The 12,644-nt window shown below is 37.4% G+C and overlaps 1 long non-coding RNA gene across 1 annotated transcript; it reads left to right on the top strand.

The window, feature by feature from the left end:
• The first annotated feature begins 9,688 nt into the window (after nt 1-9,688).
• Nucleotides 9,689-12,149, top strand: LOC308190589. The gene is made up of 3 exons (XR_013947354.1): nt 9,689-9,704; nt 9,800-9,882; nt 12,101-12,149. It is a non-coding gene; the product is annotated as an uncharacterized lncRNA (long non-coding RNA).
• Nucleotides 12,150-12,644: the final 495 nt, after the last annotated feature.

Consider the following 12,644-nt stretch of genomic DNA (forward strand, 5'->3'; position numbering starts at 1 on the left):
CCAGGATGCCAAATCCTGGTGGACTCTGCAATGGATACGTTAGCAGGACTTGAAAATAGTGAAAGGGTTTAATGATTATACACTGAGGGAACAATAATGCACAGTGCTCCTTATTATGAAAGAAGAACATTTGCAAAGAAGAGCAGAAAAAGTAAGAAATATGGTGTTCTCCTTGTGAAGTGAGCAATGAGAGCATGAGTACTATTTCTAGATCAGTCTAAAAAGGTGAAAGGGAGGATATGTGTTATGGATATATAAAATCCTGGTGCTAACAGGTTAGAGTTCAGGATGTGCCTCCCTGTGCCCAGTTTTCACCCTTGTAATTAAGTTTTGCTGAACTCATTGTTTGGGAAGGGCACTCAGCATCAGTCACCAACCTTTATTCCAGATTTGCCCAGTTTTTCTTGTCATTGGAAGTAGTTATAGCCAATCTAAATTCAAATAGTTGCTTTATCAAAGGTACCCTTCCAAATAATTCAACTGCCAGAAGCCAGATACAAATGGCAATCATTTCAAGGCTTATAGTTACCTTAAGTGTTTCCATTTAAATAAGCGGGATGGTAGCTAGAAGAGGTGGGCACCCCTGCTTTAAGCACAAGATGAACTAAAGATCAAGATAATTTCTAAATTGTTCTAATCTCATGCCTCAGTGCTTTAAAGGAGCCCTTTAAAGTCAATTTACTCTTTGACCATTGACTAAAATCTAATAACTTTGGCAGCAAATGAAGTGTGAAATGCTGTCAAAAGCACCTCAATAAAACTTCGTGTGGTAAGTCTGTAGAGAAAGCTGTAGCTTCTCAAATGATGGCTTTACAAACCAACATACTTTGCAGTGAAAGACATTTGCAACATCAACCACACCTTAGATTTTGAGTCCAAAACAAGGAAAACCCCTACATGATGGCAAACAGATTGATGGACTGTTATCAATCCTTCCTTTTATTTTTTGCCTTCCAGAACTATATAGGCAATGAATCGATAATTCTTTATTAAACATAGTCTTCTGTTTACTCAAGGAGTTCCATAGAGACTTCAAGAGTTGATATTAATATCTCAGTTTTCTTTGCATTATTTTTCACCTTAATTAAAGTTTTAGTGTATTTTTCTTTCAAAGGTTACATCAAGTCATACACCATAAGTAGCAAAGTCCAACAGTCATCTTCATGGTTTTATTCTATAGCTAGAATTATCTCTTGGGGCTGCAGCAAACAATGTATGTATCAGCTTGCACGTAACATGGTAGAAGACTGATTTTTTTACTCAGGAGTCCTGCATTCTTTGTCCATTTTTTTTCCTCAGATTTAATGTGTGACTTAGTATATTTTTTGACATACACAGTTTTCCCAACCTCTGAAACATGAAGAATAACACAGTCTATCAATGTTGCTTTGTGAATGAATTGAGTGATATATATAAATGCAGAGGCTGGAAGACTTTCAGCCAACTACTATCTGAAAATTGAAATTATCATCAAGGCTCTTCAATTTATTTATTTATTTATTTTCATTACAAATAAATTATATTTATATTTTTCTTTTTTCTTTTCCTCTGGACTGGAATATTCTATTTTTTCTCAAGAATCAAAATAAAATAAAATTTACTGTCTTTTTCCTCTTTATTTTATATTTCTCCTTTCATTATTAAGGTCATTAGTATTTTATACCTCTTTCTGAATTATTATTAGATCTTTGAATGCAAGGCACAATGTAAGCATGAAGTACTAGCTCATGTATATTACAATCATAGTATCAGGCAGAACTCAGTAAGCAGAGGGCATATCTGATAATGCCTCATATTCTGTCAGAATAAGGAAAAAGTACATGACAAAAAAGCTTAGAGGTGACCCATAGGGAAAGTAATAACTTCGAACAAATCTGGCATTTGTTCCCAGTAGAAAAATAACGAATTCAAGAGAAAAATGAAGAGAAATTAAAGAAAAAGTTATGTCTTGTACAATATTTAGAGAGACAAGTTCAGTTATTATTGAAGAAGATAGGAGCTCTTTACAGAACTGGCATTTTAGTTTTTTTCTTTTATGTTTAGTCAGATAGCAACAGGAATTACAGAATTAACAGAAGCCATATTTCTGCCCCTTTGTCAGCAAAGGCAACACAAATTTTACAGTTAAACTTGAAACATAGTTGTGTGTTGTTTTTTTTTTTTCTTCTTTTTCTTTTTTACTCTTTAGTTTGCTTTCATATCCGAACAAATATAAATGGCAGTTTTTGAAAAACACTGAACCAGTATTTCTTTTCACAATGAACATGATCAAATGTGTCTATTGAAATTGCTTTCTGAATTCCTACAGCATGTAGGAGATTAAATTTCCCTGTATAGCTCAGATGTCTTAACTGAGTCCAAAGATCACACGGTGATAGACCAGCTGTTCTGAGAAAGTTTACCAACTAGGAACTGCTTTTCTGTTGAACAAAAAGAAAAACTCCTATCAGATGTCTTCCAAGAACATGCTAAACATCATATATCCCGAGAGAGGAACTGGCACAACCCAGGAGGTGGTACAAAGCACAGATACAAAGGGGACCATAGAGTCTTGGGCAAAATGGCAAAGGCAGGTCTCCAACTCTAATAGTAAAAAAGTTCTGCTTGTTTTTCCTTACAAAGGCCTATAGAGAATATAAAAATATTATTGCAGTGGTGAGGGAAGAGCTAACTTGCTCTGCATCATTTGTGAGACTGTGGCAAGAAAGAGGTTAAATATCTGTATTTCTCTTCCTCACTGAGTTGTTCTACACTTCCCACTTATTCTGACATTGTGCCAGTGTTGATTTAGTGAGTGATTTGGTGTGTACAAACATGGCTAATGAGGACCACAGTAGCTTTCGTGGGCCCACCCAAACTCCAATAACCTTTTACATGCTGGCAACCATCCTGCTTTCCCTCATGTTTAGTGAAAGCTCTGTTTAACTTATGAAGGTATAGAGTAGGGTCAGTAGGAATCACTCTACACATTGTCAAGGTCTGCAAAAGCTTTCATAGGAGGAAAAATTAAATAGAAGTGCTTTTCAACGAGGAAAAGAGATGATTTAAGAAGAAGGTGAATGAAACCTGTATACATAACAAAAGCATGTAGAAGGTGACTGCAAAGCAAATGTTCTCTGTAGAAACTCAGTGAAATCAAGGAACTCAATTCCTTCCCTTCTGTGGTTCTCACAGTAGGAATATGATTCTACACTTACTAGAAGCCAGTACTTACCACAGAATCATGGAAGACCCCAAATTGGATCCTGGGAAGACCCACAAGGATCATCGAGTCCAACTCCTGGCTCCACTCATGACCACCCAAAAATCAAACTGGCAGGCTTGGTGCTGTGACCACTACCCTGGCAAACCTGTTCCAGTGCCCAGCCACCCTCTCAGCAAACAATTTTCTCCTAATATCCAGGGTACAATAATATGTTGATTAGTATTTACTTTACTTGAAATCTTGTTCAAGTAAAGTACTTTACCTTACTTGAAAGGTTGGGTGATCTTTCAAGTAAGGATGCTGGGCAGATATTCAAATGCTTTGAGAACTTTGGACACAGCTGCATTTACATGAAACCTTATCCCTGAATTTCTGAAGTCAAAAGTTCAAAGTTCCATTTGCTTAGGAAGCACAAAGTTGTTTATGCTTAACAAGAAAAACAAACAAAATCACTCTGCCACTACATGTTGCCTAATCCCAATGACATAGCGTGCCATTCACTGCAAAGACAGCTCAAGCTGCCTTAAGGAACAGAAATGGCATAATTGGTTGAAACACACTATTAAGGCACACAGGTATCATCATCATCGTCATTATTATCATCATCATCATCATCATCATGGAGGAAGGTTTACTGAGCTATTCATATTGTCGTGCTGATATTGCTAATATTGTTAATATTGCTAATGTTGCTCCCTGTACACACAGCTGCACAAAACTGACTGCAACACTGCTTTGCAGACCAACTGCTTGTTTTATAGTTTGTATTTCAGTTCATGAAGCTGGCTCACAGCATTCATTCCATTTTGTCGTTCCTACTCATATCACCTTGAGATGTGGTTTCAGCATTTTTCCATCTCCATTTTGAGACTGATTCAGCTCATGCTTCACTTTTGAAAAGCAGGCAAGTCTATTACATAGATCCATGGTTGCACTAGATAGAAAAGACCCTTTAGGTCAGGCTGCCACTTTTCTATCACCTCCTTGTGGCTCCCCAGAGCAGGCCCTCTCCTATTTAAGTTTCCCAAGCAGTAACATTGCCCCTGCTTCCTCAGTGAAGATATTTCACAGTGTGTCAGATCTTACCAGCTCGGAACTATTCCCAAAATTTAGATAACATATTCTCTGTTATAAATTCATTCAGTTGTTCCAGATTAGTATTTCTAATGTAAGGATATATTATTATTATTTATTTTTTTTTTTCTAATGTAGACAAAATCATTTGTGTCTGTCTCTGGTATTTTCTCCTTTCAGTTGAATTATTTTAAATAATTAATCAATTACACATATTCAGGTGGTGATAGTGCTAAATGGTTAAGATATTCTTACATATGATAACATATGTAAGCTGCCAGGTGTGGAATTATGGATACAGTTTCTTTCTAGCCTATGTTATTTTTTTTTCTTAGGTTAAGAACCATTTATTTTATCTTTTCTCCAAAAGTCAACCACCTCTGTTGTCTTCTGATCACTTTTTATTTTCTTCGTTTTTCTCTAAAGTCCCTTTTTCTTGTTGTATTATTCTGTAGGGAGTGATCTCTATCCCTAACCAATAAGCTGTTTCCTTTTCTTGCAGTCTGTTCAAGATTTCAATAAAGTCATCCTTTTCAGTGTTAGACCAAAAATAAGACCTAGAAAATAAAATGAAAAAATCATGTGATCTCATACTAGAGATGGAATAAAGATCTACTAATTCTATCTGAATATTAACTGCCCCAGTGTTTTGTTGATGCCCCAGGGGCTTATTGACCCTTACATGTGCTGTTTGCTTTCCCACCTCAGCCTTTTGAATTCCTCAATGGTGCATCTGTTCTGATGAAAACTCTGTATTCATCTCCACGGAACAACAAAATTGTAATGTTTCCTTTTGTATGTCTTCCTCACAAAGTGAAATACAGTAGGACCTAACAGAAATTTGTGCTCTATTCAGTAAATCTAATATACTGGATACCTGCCAGTGTCAATACATTCTGGGATATAAAGAAATAATAAGACACTTTATTAAGTAAGAAATATGACAACTTACCCTACTTCTCTCGTGTATGAACATATGCTTGGACTATTCTTTTTCTCAAAATAATTCTGGCCAATCTCAAATTAGCATTTAGTCCTCCAATCATGCATTACATGCTATCATTCATATTTGTCATGAAATGTTTGGTCCCTTTCTGAAGATCTCCTTAAGGAAACAAACATCCAGTAGAGTGTTCTATTTTTTATGATCTTATTCTTGCTTCACCTGTATGCATTAGTCTGAGTTTGTTTCACAAAAACATGCTGAAAGAAAGATATGCTATAGTCTGTTGGGTGACTGATCCTATTTTTCTATTATTACTGTTGTTTTGCAAAACTGTCCAAATCATCGCAGCACACAATGAGGAACTGTGATGAGCTTTAGTTCCTGGGAAATGCACTGTCTTATCAGTTTCTTTAGAATGGATTACTTTTTCTCTTAAGAAATTAACTCTTGAAATAGAGATGTCTGCTGTATCAGGTTGAGGGTTATCGACTCCAGTTATTGACACTGTTCCAGAGTAGCATTGGAAGGGTGAGCGTAACACCAGAAAAGGGATAGAAGCTAAGAAATGCAAGCATTAACAATTTCAATTGTATTACTGCTGTTATTGTGACCTTTTTCTGTACGTAAGCACTCTATCTACATTATTATCTTTGTTTTTCTGTAATAACTAGAACTAGATTTATGATGATTCTTGAATTAGACTGTTAAGATTTAAATTATGCTAACAATAAATTCTTGGCTGTACTTAATGTATATGTAAAGTATGCTTCCTCTGTGCACATAAACAAGCTTTTGAACATAAAAGCATTCAACCTGACTAACCACTTTCAGACTTGCAGTTCATGTCATAACTTCTAGTTGACGTATACAGATAGGAAACCAGCTCATGGAACTGGCACCAATCAGTATTTAGCTAAAATATCTTTGTACAGGGTAGAAAAGAGATTTGATGTCATCATGGCAGTCTGTGTTCTTACATCAGTGTTCTAGTTTGAATCAGGAGATAAGTTTTAGGGACGACCTCACAATAGACCCTATGTGTCATACTTTGGTTTCTACTGCAGAGCTTGGAAGACCACAAACTGAACTCCGGAAGAAACTAGACAAGAAGAAGTTAGGGCCTCAGCCAAAGCACTACAGCTGCAAATGGGCATGCAGACCGTGGCGTTAGTTTGGAGTAGGGGTAAGTGAAAAGCCCTAAGATATGAATAGCCTGAACTCAACATGCATAAAAAACAACCGTTATTAAGAGCAGATCCACTCCTGCTCTCTGAGTTATTTCTTAAAACAGTCTGTGAGAGAATGCCTGGAATGTATGGAGATCTGCCTCAGGGTGGATGATGAGCAGGTCAGGAGTAAGGATGTGTAAGGAGTACAGGACAGAATAATCCTCCCCTTCTACTCAGTCCTTGCAAGGCCTCAGCCGGAGTATTGTGTCCAGTCCTGAGCTCCCCGGTACAAGAGAGACATGGAGCTGCTGGAGCAAGTCAAGCAAAAGGCTACTAAAAAGATTAATGGATCCTCATGTGAGGAAAGTCTGAGGGAGCTGGGCCTGTTCCGCCTGGAGAAGAGAAGTCTCGGGGGGATCTGATCAATGTGTTTTGGAAGGGAAGGTGTCAAAGCAAAAAGATGGGGCCAGACTCTTCTCAGTGTTTCCCAGTGATAGAACGAGAAGCAAAAGGCACAAACTGAAACACAGGAAGTTCTGTCTGAACACACACAGACACAAAAAAAAAAAAAAAAACATCTTTACTGTGAGGGTAACAGAGCATTGGCTAGGGTTGCCCAGAGAGGTTGTGGAGTCTCCTTCCCTGGAGATATTTAAAAGCTGTCTGGACACAGCCCCAGGTAATGGGCTGAAGGGAACCCTGCCCAAGCAGGGAGGTTGGACTAGATGATCCCCAGAAGTCCCTTCTAACTGCAACCATTCTGTGATTATGTTTCCAAGGAAAACTTGTGAGCTGTTCTGTCTCCTACATGTCAAAAGTGCTCAAGAAACTTAGATACATGACCTTCTTCCAAAATTCCCTGCCTTCTTGCATAATGGGATGTTTGTTCCTTAGCTCTCGAAAATGTCTGGCTTGCTGACAACAATGCCATGTGGCCCTCTCAAGCATGTGGTTGGATAGGCAATATTCCCCATGGCTCTGTTTGAACAGATTGTCCCCTAATTGGGACAAAGTGAGAATCAGAACTTAGTATTTTGAATAGGGCCAATGGAGATACACCAATAGGACAAGCTGCAAAGTGACATATGAGGCATCTTTCACCAACATTTTGAGGTTGTGGTGATACCGGAACAACTGGGAGAACTGGTATATCTTTCATAATTTCAGTAGCTCCAGTGGTTTGTATTTGCCTCTTTCTGTTCCCAGAGATGGATATTTTCAAAGTAACACAACATCCCAGCCATAAAACTTGTGCTTGAAAAAGTCAAAACAACCAGGTTTCTGAGAATGTTTTAAGTAATTCCAAAACAGTATCTGCATTGAGACACTTTGAAGTTGAGTAGTGTATTTCCAATGAAAACTTTTTAATGAAAATATTCTGCCAAATACTTTCTCTTTCACTTCAGTCTTATCTGAAATCATTTTTAAGCTGTAGTTATTTGGAATGGGAAAGTATCATTGTTACAACTTCAGTGATCTAAATTACTGTTTTGCCATTGGGATAAAGAAAAGAGGAAGCTTTTCTAAAGAGGCAATGGGAGTAGGATACAAATATTGTTGCACTGCCAGCAATGTTCAATCCTTTTCACCAAATGCTTGAAAAAGAAAAAGGAAATCTTTGAAATTAAAAGAATGAGAAATGAAAAGAAAATGCCACAAAGCTTAATTTAATTTTCAAAATTGTAAAGAAAAAAGGAACACTGAACAGGCAAAATTATGTTAATTCCATCAAATTCAGTGGTAATAATCAGGTCCCACAGATTTAGTCCTTAGAAAGTAGTGCATATGTATCTTCCCTGAATATGCAATTAGGCACAATGTCATCGGTTCCTGAGCTATGGGCTGGCAGTGCTTATATATGTTGAACGTCAAACAGCAACAGGACGTGGTTATTTTTTAATGATTTTGCTTAAAAAATACCTTGAAATTTCCTTTATCTAAAATGTTTTATAAACATGTCATAATTCCTCTACTGAGAAAAAATAGTTAAGTAATAAATGTTTACATTTGCTGTATTCATTTTTTCAGTGTGAAATATTAATGCTAGATTTTCCTTCCATAGATAAAAACATTTTCTTATAAATATTTTCAGGCTTTATATTCCAGCAGCTTTTGAGTACTTGAACAGAAGTGGACAAGAATTCTATTTGATACAGTTGTGTTTGCATTAGAAGTCAGTCGAATTCTATTAATCCAGCTAAATTGTTTTATGAATAGGGAATGGGAGATTAAATTGTTGATACAGTGGAACAAGGCAGGAGAAGGCACTAAATATTTAATACATTGGCAGCAGGACTTTGGTAACATTTGACTCATTGAACAAACTAGCTGGCTTTCCCTGTATGTAATCTGGCATGCAATCATTTCTGAGAAAAAAAAAAAAATCTGTTGCAAAATTCAGATCAGCTGCATCATTTTTGAACAGAGCTATTGAGGAGGTCTTAGGCCAGAAGAGTCCAGCTTCATACTCATATCCAGAAGAAACCCCTGTGTTCATGAAGATGATGATCAAAGAGGCTTCTAAAAACTTGGCCACAGTTTAATTTAAATTAAATGACATTTGGCTCTCAGGTTTATTCTGGACCCACTAGAAGTCCTGATGGACATGCTAGGAGATGAGGACCACTCCCTTCCCACTTAAATAAGTGAGCTCGCTTCAGAGCTCAGTATGACATCAGCCTTTCTGAGACTCCATACATCCCGAGGAATGCTGAGCATGTTCAAGGCTCAAATATTTTACAGAATACAATACTGTTCAAGCCAGCAGCAACTATCCACTCGAAGCAAAACAAAGAATTACTAGCCTGATCTACTGTGTAGACCCATATGGGAAACATTTTGGTCTCTCTATGGGAAATGCACAAAAATCCCTTTTGGGATATTATAATATTTTAATATTATATTATATTTTTAGGATATTTTAATATCTTGGCTTCCTATCTTGGCACACTGAGCAAGAGTTCCATTGCAAGGTGTGCTTTCAGTGGCTTCTAGCAGGATGACAATTTCCAGTAGTCTGAGCACCTGGTCTGAGACCTTGTCAATTTTACCAGTTTTGATTTTTTTTTTCTTTTACTAATTGTTATTATTCAATGAGTATGTGCATGTTCAGGCAACTCACTTTCTCTTAGGACTCTTTCTCTTTTCCCTTTAAATGTACGCTATTTCCTGCTGCCAAAGACACAAACCCTGGGCTGGATGAATATTTGGTCTGCTCTAGTACTTACGAAGTTACAGTTCTGAAGTTTCACAAATGTGACAGCTGCACATCTCTCCATGATGATGAAGTCAGATGATTATCATGGCTCAGGTGCTGTATCTTCTCTGGACCTCTTCCCACAGCAGTAAGTAATCAAAGTAGGCTGTTTTGTTGTTGTTGTTTCATTTGTTTATTTGGTTTTATAGGCTTTCTTTGTACTGATTTGTCCATTCATGTGCAAGAGAGAGAGGGGAAAAAGAGGTGCATGCTTCATTTGGATCAGAATATGGTGAGTTCCATGCATGTTTACTGCCATCATTATACCGCCCTCAAGAAACAAACCATGATTGCAGAGTTCCCACAAGGCTCAGTCTCTGAGAAAAGATATGAAAAAATTCTCATTGTGAGGGAGAGACACACTCGTTCTGAACATGGCAGTGCTAGGAAAAAAAAAAAAAAGTCAGTATTGTCACCTGCTCAAACCAAGAAAGTTTAAGTGTTCATAAAGCCATGGTGGCCAAATATAACTGCATTAATACATTGGCTGAACATCTCAGAGGCTGTATTCCAGTGAAGATATTTATAAGGTCTTTTTCTTCAGTGTTTTAAATACAGCTGTATGTATCCAGGGTCTATTTTATCAACTAGTTTGCAGATGGTGAAAATGGTCTCAAGGCTGGCTTAATATCTGTGGAAACCACAGCTGAGTGTGGATGATGGGATGTCAAATACTATGGGAACACGCACAGATTACAATACAAAGTTTTCAACCATTTAAACAATGATGAAGGGGTTTAAGGAGTTGAAGACCACGTGTGGTTAACCTGTGGTGACAGTCCCAGAGTAACTTCACTCAGAAAAAATACAGGGAAGGTACTTATACCACTTAAATTGACACTTGAGCTTAGCTATTGTTCCGAATGAGCCTTCTAGAGGAACTAATCTTTCTCCATTGGATATTTAGGGTTGTGAGACTCCTATTCAACACACCTAAATTGGACACAGAAACTAGACAGGTTAGTCTATTATGAAAACATTAGGATCTACTTCTAAACCACAGACTTCTGTAAACGCTCTTATTCTGAAGTCAGACTTGCTGTTTATTTTCCATTTCTTTTTAAACTTTTTTCTAAAATGACGTAAAATAAGCTGAAAGACACTTTTGCAACAGGATAAGAGCAGTCACCAGTATAATTATCATGCTTTCCTGTGAAAATAAGGACTGAAAGGGAGAGTGAAATGCCCTAACAAAAAAAAGAGAAAAAATATCAGCCATGGATTTGTGGGTATTAATACTTTTTCTCATTACAAGCAGGTGGAAGTGCTGCTCTAAACAATAGCAATAGGTAGGCCTCAGAATAATTTGTATTCAAATGCTTTACTCTTCAAAGATTTCTTGCATAGAGGATTATGCAAAATAGATCTGTGCCTATTCTTCACTCAGTAAATAGGTTATATAAATTTTCAGTGGTATTTCACTATGCATTCCATTTTGCTGACCAGTAAGGTGAGTGCATATACATAATATTTCCTCGGAACGGATCTGAGTATAATGTCATCCAAAATAAATTCTGCTTTGCCACAGACAGAGGGGTAACATTCTTTTCCTCTGCAGCTAGATAGACAGGAGGAAGAAAACCCCAGTTACATACAATGCTTCATCCAAACTAAAGAAGCAAGAGAACCTGACATTTCTTGCTGTCTACCTTTTATGCTAGGGGTTAGAACTGAAAAGAATCTTTCTGCACATAACTTTGCAGTGCATGGATCCAAAGGCTTGACATACAAAACTTGGATTAAAACAGAATTTCAGAAACTTTTGAAAGCTAATCTGTTGTTCTGAAATCAAAAATTGAATCCTATCTCCATTCCCCAGCTGATCACACCCTGCTTAAGACCCCACTCCTGCACAGCAATCAGAGTGACCTGGGGTCATCCTTTCTTTACTATGTGATATTTTTGGTCTTCCCTTAACCACTTGTCTTGGCAATAACATATTTAATATTTTGACATTTTATATCTAGTTCTCAGCCATCAATTCTGTACCAGTGAAGAGACACAGGTTACTTTTATTTTCTGGGTATTGTTTCAGCCTCTGGAAACTCAGCTGTTTCTACATTGGATACCCACTAGTCAGGCTTTCAAAATGGATTTTCAGTCACAATAACTAGAATAGATTTGGTTGTCAAATAAATATGAGGATTTGTCAGGGGCAGGACTGGGCAGGTGGGGTGCACATGTTCTGTTGGGGTAGTCATTGGCTAAACTGGCTACCTAGAAGAAGTGGATGAATGATGCAGGAAAACTTTACACAGCTGGTTGAAACAGCTACCCCACAGCAGGCACAGCCTGGAGTTCCCTCTTCAACCCCAGTCAGGCACATCCCTGAACTGGGAGCTGTGCACATACATCAGCACACAAATGCAACGAAGGTTCTAGAATTTGGAACATTTCTACAGCAAGTAAACAACCTCAGTTTTTTTGTTTGTTTGTTTTTTGTTTTTTAGAGTATTTAGGGGGACTCACCTTGGTTTATCACCCTATGCTAAGCACGGCATGAAGAAGACAGAACAGACCAAACAGGCATTGAACCACTACTTAAAGTTACCTGAGAAAAAGCTATTTGGGATTCTGAGCTGTGGCTGCAGCTCCTGGACCTGCCTCAAACTGTCCATGTAACCTTGGGTAAGTCACTGTGTACTTAACTTGTCTTACTGCTGTAGCTTAAAATGGGAGTATTAACACTTCATTTCCTCACTGCCTTCCTTACCTCCAAAGAACTGCAAAATCATCTATGAACGCATTCTACAATGTCTAATAAGGAGACTAAGGTCTCTCATGGATGCTGTAATTGCTTGTGTGTTGTGAACTATAAATAATAACTATACATTCTGTTATTTGAAAGAATAGACTATATCTGCCATAATATGCTGCTGCTTTAAAATTATTATGCTTCAGCCAGAAACAGTAGGTGTCATTTTTCACCCTAAATTCTGTCATGGATCTTTTTTCTTTTTTTTTTTCTGAAAAAAAAAAAAGAAGGAAAAGAAA

Source organism: Anser brachyrhynchus (genome assembly GCF_964034855.1).
Source record: "Anser brachyrhynchus genome assembly, chromosome: 2".
Lineage (NCBI taxonomy): Eukaryota > Metazoa > Chordata > Aves > Anseriformes > Anatidae > Anser > Anser brachyrhynchus.